The 8,039-nt window shown below is 32.3% G+C and overlaps 1 non-coding gene across 1 annotated transcript; it reads right to left on the bottom strand.

Moving 5' to 3' along the window:
• Positions 1-5,990: 5,990 nt before the first annotated feature.
• LOC131169756 (small nucleolar RNA R71) lies at positions 5,991-6,097 on the bottom strand. The gene has a single exon (XR_009140664.1). It is a non-coding gene; the product is annotated as a small nucleolar RNA R71 (small nucleolar RNA).
• Positions 6,098-8,039: the final 1,942 nt, after the last annotated feature.

Below are 8,039 nucleotides of genomic sequence, written 5' to 3'. Positions count from 1 at the left end.
AAAAGAACCTTGTCTACACTACTTAGAGTTATGGTTAAGCAAAACTTAAAATCATGGGAAGATTGCATACTATTCATTGAGTTCGCATATAATAATGTAGTGTATTCTTCTAGTGGTTTTTCTCCATTTGAGTTAGTGTATGGTTTTCACCCTCTCGTACCTTTGGATTTGTTGCCCTTAGCATTGAATGAGATTGCTAGTGTAGATGGAGCCAATAAAGCTGAATTGGTCAAGAAGCTCCATGAGCAAGCTAAAAGCAATATTGAAGCCCAAAATGCAAAGTATGCTTTAAGAGCTAACAAGGGCCGAAAGGTAATTTCTTTTGAAAAGGGTGATCTTGTGTGGGTGCACTTGAGAAAAGAGAGGTTTCCTAACCATAGGAAATCCAAATTGTAACCAAGGAGTGATGGACCCTTTAGAGTGGAAGAAAAGATTGGAGACAATGCCTACAAGATTGATCTTCAAGGTAAGTATGGTACCATAAATAATACTTTTAATGTTTCTGATTTATCTCCTTTCCATAATGCAAGTTCAAATTCAAGGACGAATTCTCTTCAAAAAGGAGGGGATGATAAGGACATCATAGTGGATCTAGAGGCACCTCAATTCAAGGGAGCCATTATAAGATCAAGGGCTAAGGCAATCCAAGCCATGGTGTTGGAGCATTCGGCCATGGAGGTCCCAATTCAAGGGGAAAGCTTGATCATCATGCAAGTTCACCTCCAAGAAGCTTTAAGAGCATATGAGGGCATTGGAACCATTTTGGAGATTGCCAAGTGGGTTGCCATTTGGTAACCACATAGGTGCTGACATGGCGGATGAAGGGTGATGTGGCAACCACATGGGATGGTGATTTGGCAAGGGGAGGTACTTGGACAGATGCTTACCAACCACTTCTAGCACATACTTTACCCATTTGGCAAGAGAGGGGTGGAGGAAGACATTATCCAACTTTTGGGCAAATAAAGGAAAAACACTTTAACCATTTTTGGGCAAACCACTTGATAGAGAATTGATGTGATTGACTTTAGAATACAGAACTTCCTTTTGTGGATTATTAATTTGAACATTTAGGGTATGTAACTAAGTATTAACCAGACCATGCATAGACCATTAGGCTTTGTTGTGCTTTGGCTGAATGGGGTATTTATCTCCTATCTTCTTCTTTCTTTGTTATAGACTTAGAATTTAGGTTTTTGAGAGAACAAGAACACCATTGTTGGTGCTTGTAGGCTTTGGCCAAACTCATTTTGATGAGGAATTTTATGTTCTTTGCTAAGTTCCACTAAGAACTTAGATTAATTGCAAGCTGGTCAATTGTAATTTCTTAGGCTTATAATTGAGAAACTCCAGCACAAGTTGCTTTTGTGTTTCAAGTGCCATTGACTCTTGTAATCTGTTTGTTGAGTAATATATTCAAGTTTTCTTTTCATCAAATTAGTGTTGTGGTGTATTTAGTGAGGTTTATGTGAGTTGTTGTGGAACAAATCTTGGTTGCTGGAAAAGATTCAACATGCTAACTGAAAATCCTAGCCATTCTTATCCATTCTGTCAGGTCCATATCAATAGGCATTAAGTAAACTCATGTTTAAATGAGGAGTGTGATTATAATTAGTAGGATTAGGAATTTAGATAAATAGAGAGGCTGATCCAGTGAATAATATTTATATTTTAAAGTGATACAGTATCAAATTTTTTTTTAATACACCAGAAAGTTATTGCTATGTTTTAATTAATGGGTATTTTTAAATTTGATTTAATTTTAAAATCATAAAACCACATTATGAAAAAAAAAATTATAATTTTATTTTTTTCAATTTTAAATATTTGATAATTATTATATAAAATGAATATTTTTCAAATTAACATGATATAAATATAAAATACAAGTGAAAGATAACTATTTTCATTAATATGAATAGCTTTTTTTTAATTCCTATTTTATTCAATTCAATAAATAGGAATTATAAAATTGAAGCCGCCCGTTGGAATCTGTCTGTGTCTCGAGTTCGGCAGAGAATTTTCACCTGCCTATGACAATGGGGAGACAGGATTAAGCTATATTTATCTTCATTTTCTTGTTAATATAAATATATATTTTTATATATAATTTTAAATTCTATAAATATAAAAAAATATCTTCCTAAGATCAGTTCGCGGATGGATAATGGAGAGAATCACTTAAAGAAGTACAATATTAATGACTTCTGATGTTGTTCATCATTAAAAAAATTATAAAGATTAAGAACTAGACTTCAAAGCTATCGCATATAAGAGTATCATGCATCATAAAAATCAAATTTCTTAGTAGATTCAATCTGTAAAAGATTAAAAATGAAACAAGTAAGAAATGGAGCTTTCTCTTTCCTCATGCAAACAATATAAACTCAGAAAAGGTTATTCTTCAAACTGTCGTTCATGAATTGGAATCAGCAAAGAAACTCAAAAGAAACATTCTTTGCCAATTATTTGAATTGGCTTTAAAAATTCTGAGGAAGGATATATATATATATATATATATATATATATATATATATATATATATATATATATATATATATATATATATATAAAATATATAATTTTAATTATTATAAAGTTAAAAAATTAAAATGAAAAATTCATTTCTGTCCCTCTCTCCTGCTCTAGATATTTCTTACTCCGTCTTGTCCCCACTTGGAAGTTGGAACCTCAGTAGGTGGGGATGAGGATCAATCTGACCCAATCCCGCCCATTACTATTCACAAGTTCAAATTGAACAAGATTTAGCCAGGGAAGTTCAGAAACGGATTAAACAAAGGAACTGTCTGTGTTTATAATTTAATATACAAATAATTTTAACGTATATATTTTTAATTTTAATATATAAAAATAAAATAATACTTTAAATTTATTGTTAATTATTGTATATTTTATTTTTATTATTTTTTATATGTGTATGCTAAAATTTTTATCTCTTAAATTTTTTAAGTGAAGATTTCATAATAAAAATAATAAAAAAATTATAATAATGGAAAAATAAATTAAAGATATGAAAAAATTTGAGAATTGTTAAATAATATGATTAATTTAAAATAATATTTTTTATTTAGTAATATTAATATTATTTTAAAAATAATATTAATAATCTTAAAAGCATAAAAATAATGTAAAAGGAGAAAATAAAAGAAAGCAAAATTATATGTATATAATATATGGAATTATAAGTATAAGAAATAAATATATGTTAATATATTGTAACTTACTTGATAATAATACTACTTATTATAGTATTAAAAGGATAATAATTAAATAATTTATAACTTACATATATATAATTAGGCAATTAATCATAATTGGTAATTAATTATTAACTAAAATAATCATTTAAATAATGAAAATAAGGTGATAATGACATTAATAAAGATATTTAAAAGAAAAAAAATAAACATTTACATAAAAGATATAACTACTAATTACCAAAAAAAAATCTCCGTATAATAAGAGATTGAGAAATTAATCATAATTGATAATTGTTATTAAATAAAATAATTAATTAAATTATGAAAATTAATGTAATAATAACAATAATAAAGACACTTGAAAGAAAAATGAAAAGAAAATTAAATACTTAATATAAAAGAGCACTACGTGGCAATATAATAAGTGCATAATTTATTAATTTTACTTCCATCACTTTTAGTGTTTCTTGGGTATCTTTATGCCTAATTCAGCTGATTAAAGTATAATTATCTATTAGGCATATGTTTAGAGAGCTGCTGAAATAATTGTGTTAAATGGAGAAATTATTAGCATTTGCATTAATCTGACTCTTTCTGTATTTTTCAGGGTTTTGGTGAAGTTCCAAAGCATAGAAGTGTGGAAGGAAGCTTGGAAAGGTTAAAGGATTGAGAAGCGTTGTTGATACAAAGTACACAGGTTGTGTAAGCATAACCACAGACCCATGTAACATTTTGCCAAAAGAAATCCAAAGAACTGAGGAAGAAACAAAGTACACGGGCCGTGTATCTTGACTCGTGTAAATCCTAGAGACCCGTGTAACCTTATGTGCCAATACGAAACATACCCATTCAACTCCAGTAAGTTACACGGCTTTGGCCGTGTAGTGATAAACGGGCCGTGTATCCGTCGATAATCAGTTTCTTGATTTTGCTCCAGTTGCAGTTTTTAACAGAGACTCTAAAAACCTAACCCTATACCATTTATTGTAAATAGAAGAGGCAGCAGCCGACACAAGGGATCCAATTCAGCAGCCTCTCGACCTCAAAAACACCTTCATTCTCTATTCTCTTTTTAGATTTCTTCTTTATTTTTCCTTTATTTTCTGTAAGCCAAGAACATGAGTGGCTAAGTTTTTAATTCAGTTTAAGAGATTCAAGTTCTTTTGCTTGATTTGTGAGATCAGGTTTTTAATTTAATTTATGTCTTTTTGAATATGTATTGTTTTCTGATTTCATTGTCTTTATCTATTGAATGATTTGCTAAAAAGGCCTATTAGTTAATTGTTTGATGTAGTCAATTGCTAGTTCATCTTCATAATCCGTAATTGTTGTGTAAGATTGAACATGAGTAGCAATTAGGTTTTATTGATTATGATCCCAATTTTCAATAATAACCTAAGAAAATAATAGGGTGAATTAAATGATTTATGCTTCATAAATTGTTGTTCAGCTTAACTACTTCCTATTCTTAAAGCAGTTATTAATTTGATGAGGATTGCTTAATACCAAGTCAGTTAATAATTAGAGTCAAGAAGAGTGCTGGGCTCAAATTGATGAGTATAGGGAAGTCAGGGGTTTACCTCACTGTTTGGTAAATCTACGTTAAGTATTCAATAAGAGATAATTATATTTCTTTTGTCTATGATCAAATCAATGTATAGGAATGCGAATTACCTTGGACTGAAGTTTGTTTAATTTAGAAGTTTCATATTTAATTTTAGTTCTTAATTTCTTATTTTTAATTTCTTCTTTGGACTACGAATTACCCCCTAACCTTTATTTCTTTTTCCATTACACAAGTGCATGAAATTTAATAATTCAGTCTCTAGGATTAGACCTGGATTTACCACTTACTGCAGAAAACATTTCATAATTGGTAATTTCAGTTAATTTAACTTTTGGTGGATTCGACAGCTACCAAGAATTTTGGCGTCGTTGCCAAGGATTGAAATTTATTGGATTTCGTGTTTTTAGTATTAGGATATTCTGTTATTAATTTTGTTAGTGAAGTGTTGCTATTTTCTTTTTGAGAAAAAAAAAATTACGATGTTACTATTCATTAAGAAGTTTAGTTGAATTTGGAGGGCGACCCATACCTATTTTGAAGGAAATAATGCTTTGATCAAGACCAATGAATCAACAAGATTCTTTGGTCCCACCCTATTGAGGCCAAATTCCATCATTTTCTAGGGTTTTGAGGCATTTTTCTGTTTTTACATTGATTTCTTTTTGTTTATGACAAGAACTTCTCAATCTGGTGAGTTGATCTTTGATCCATAAGTAGAAAAAATAGCTAAACTGTTGAGAAAATTGGCCAAGCAGATTCCGAGTACATCTGAAGGATTCCAATCTCCAAAGGAGTTAAGTTCAGATTCGGATTTGGATTCAATTTCCGAAAACGAAACCATGGCTGCTAGGACTTTGAAAGAGTTGGCTACTCCTGATCTAAACCAACAACCTTTGTGTATTTAATACCCTGCTTTAAATGTTGCTTTTGAGTTAAAATTTGGACTAATCCATTTGTTGCCTAAGTTTCATGGTCTTGCAGGTGAGGATCCACATAAGCATTTAAACGAATTTCATATTGTGTGTTCCAGCATGAAACCTCAAGGAGTTTTAGAGGATCAGATCAAGCTTTGGGCTTTCCCTTTCTCACTGGAGGGCACAGCTAAGGATTGGCTGTATTACCTTCCTTCTGGATCCGTCAACTCATGGAATGGGATGAAGCAGATATTTTTGGAGAAGTATTTTCCTGCTTTTCGTGCTGCCAATATAAGAAAAGAAATTTGAGGCATCCGGCAGTACAATAGAGAGAGTTTGTATGAGTATTGGGAGAGATTTAAGAAGCTGTGTGCAAGCTGTCCCCATCATCAAATAAGTGAGCAGCTTTTGATTCAATATTTCTATGAGGGACTTCTACCAATGGACCGCAGTATGATAGATGCTGCTAGTGGAGGAGCTTTGGTTGACAAGACGCATCTAGTGGAAGAGCTTTGGTTGACAAGATACCAAAAGAGGCGAGGAGGTTGATTTCTAACATGGCAGCAAATTCTCAGCATTTTGGAATGAGAATGGATCACACACCTATGAAGGTTAATGAGGTAAGTACATCTAACCTTGAGAAAAAAATTTCTGATTTAACTTCTTTGGTGAGGCAGTTGGCTGTAGGGAACATGCAAACTATTAAGGTATGTGGAATTTGTTCGGGTTTAGGTCATGCTATTGACATGTGTCCTGCATTACAAGAGGATGAATCAATGCAACATGCTAATGTAGTAGGACATTATGGACAACCACAATGCAGGTATGATCCCTTTTCTAGTACTTATAATCTAGGATGGCGAGATCATCCCAATCTGAGTTACGAGAATCAACCGGTGCAAAATCGATACCAACAGCAGAGACAAGTGAATCAACCACCTCCACCTCCCTCAAATCAAGGTATATCACTTGATGAAATTGTTAAGGCTTTGGCTAACAATACACAACAGTTTCAACAGGAGACCAAAAATAGCATTCAAAACATAGAGAGGCAAATTGGTCAGTTAGCCTCATCTGTGAGTAAGCTAAAAGCTCAAGGTTCTGGAAAGCTTCCATCACAAATAGTCATGAACCCTAGAAAAAATGCGAGTGCGATACTGTTGCGGAGTGGGAAAGAAGTTGATAACCAGACTCCACATAAGTCAATAAAAAAGAAGAAGCAAGGAGAAAAATATTCTAAAGTTCCTGAAGTTGAGCTAAATACTGAACTTAAACTGAATAAGGTGAATAATTCTGTTCTTCCTCCATTCCCTTGCAGGTTGGCCAAGACGAAGAAAGAAGAACAAGAGAAAGAAATTTTGGAGACTTTCAGGAAGGAAGAGGTGAATATACCTTTGCTTGATGCAATCAAATAAGTTCCCAAGTATGCTAAATTCCTTAAGGAACTATGCACTACAAAGCACAAGTTAAGGAATAATGAGAAGATCAGTGTGGGGGAAAATGTGTCGGCATTAATTCAGCAAAAATTAGCCCCTAAGTGTAAAGATCTAGGTTCGTTTTCTATTCCCTGCAGAATAGGTGATTCTAAATTTGAACGTGCAATGGTAGATTTAGGAGCATCTATTAATGTTATGTCAAATTTAGTTTTTCAAACTTTAAATTTGGGTCCTTTGAAAGAAACCAGTGTCATTATTCAATTAGCTGATCATTCTAATGCTTACCCATTGGGAGTAATTGAGGATGTGTTGGTGCAGGTTGGAGAATTGATTTTTCCTATAGATTTTTACATTCTGGATATGGAGGATAGTGTTCCCACATCAAAGTCAGCTTTGATTTTATTTGGAAGACCTTTCCTAAAAACTGCCAAGACAAAAATTGATGTGGATGATGGTACCTTAACTATGGAGTTTGATGAAAAAACTATCAAATTTAATATCTTTGATGCCATGAAGTATCCTGCTGATGATCATTCTGTCTTTTTTATTGATGTTGTTGATACAATTGTGCAGGATGTTTTTGATTTAAGCATGGAGGATGAGTTAGAAGTGGTGATTAGTCAGGGAATTCAAGAAATCAGTACCAATCCACCATTAAGTGTAGAGGTTCAAGATGCAATAATGGCATTGTAGTCATTACCTCCTATTCCAAAAAGGTATGGAGTATCAAAGATTGACTTACTTATATCTCATACAAAATTATTACCTTATGTGGTGCAAGCACTGGTTCTTGAACTCAAGCCTTTACCTGAGTATTTGAATAATGTTTACTTGGGAGACAATGAGACACTTCCAATTATCATCTAAAGTAATTTAACAAAGATTCAAGAAGACAGATTGA

Source organism: Hevea brasiliensis, chromosome 1, assembly GCF_030052815.1.
Source record: "Hevea brasiliensis isolate MT/VB/25A 57/8 chromosome 1, ASM3005281v1, whole genome shotgun sequence".
In the NCBI taxonomy this organism is placed as follows: Eukaryota; Viridiplantae; Streptophyta; class Magnoliopsida; order Malpighiales; family Euphorbiaceae; genus Hevea; species Hevea brasiliensis.
Note: the sequence above shows the minus strand (reverse complement) of the source record. Positions and strands in the feature narration are given on the sequence as shown.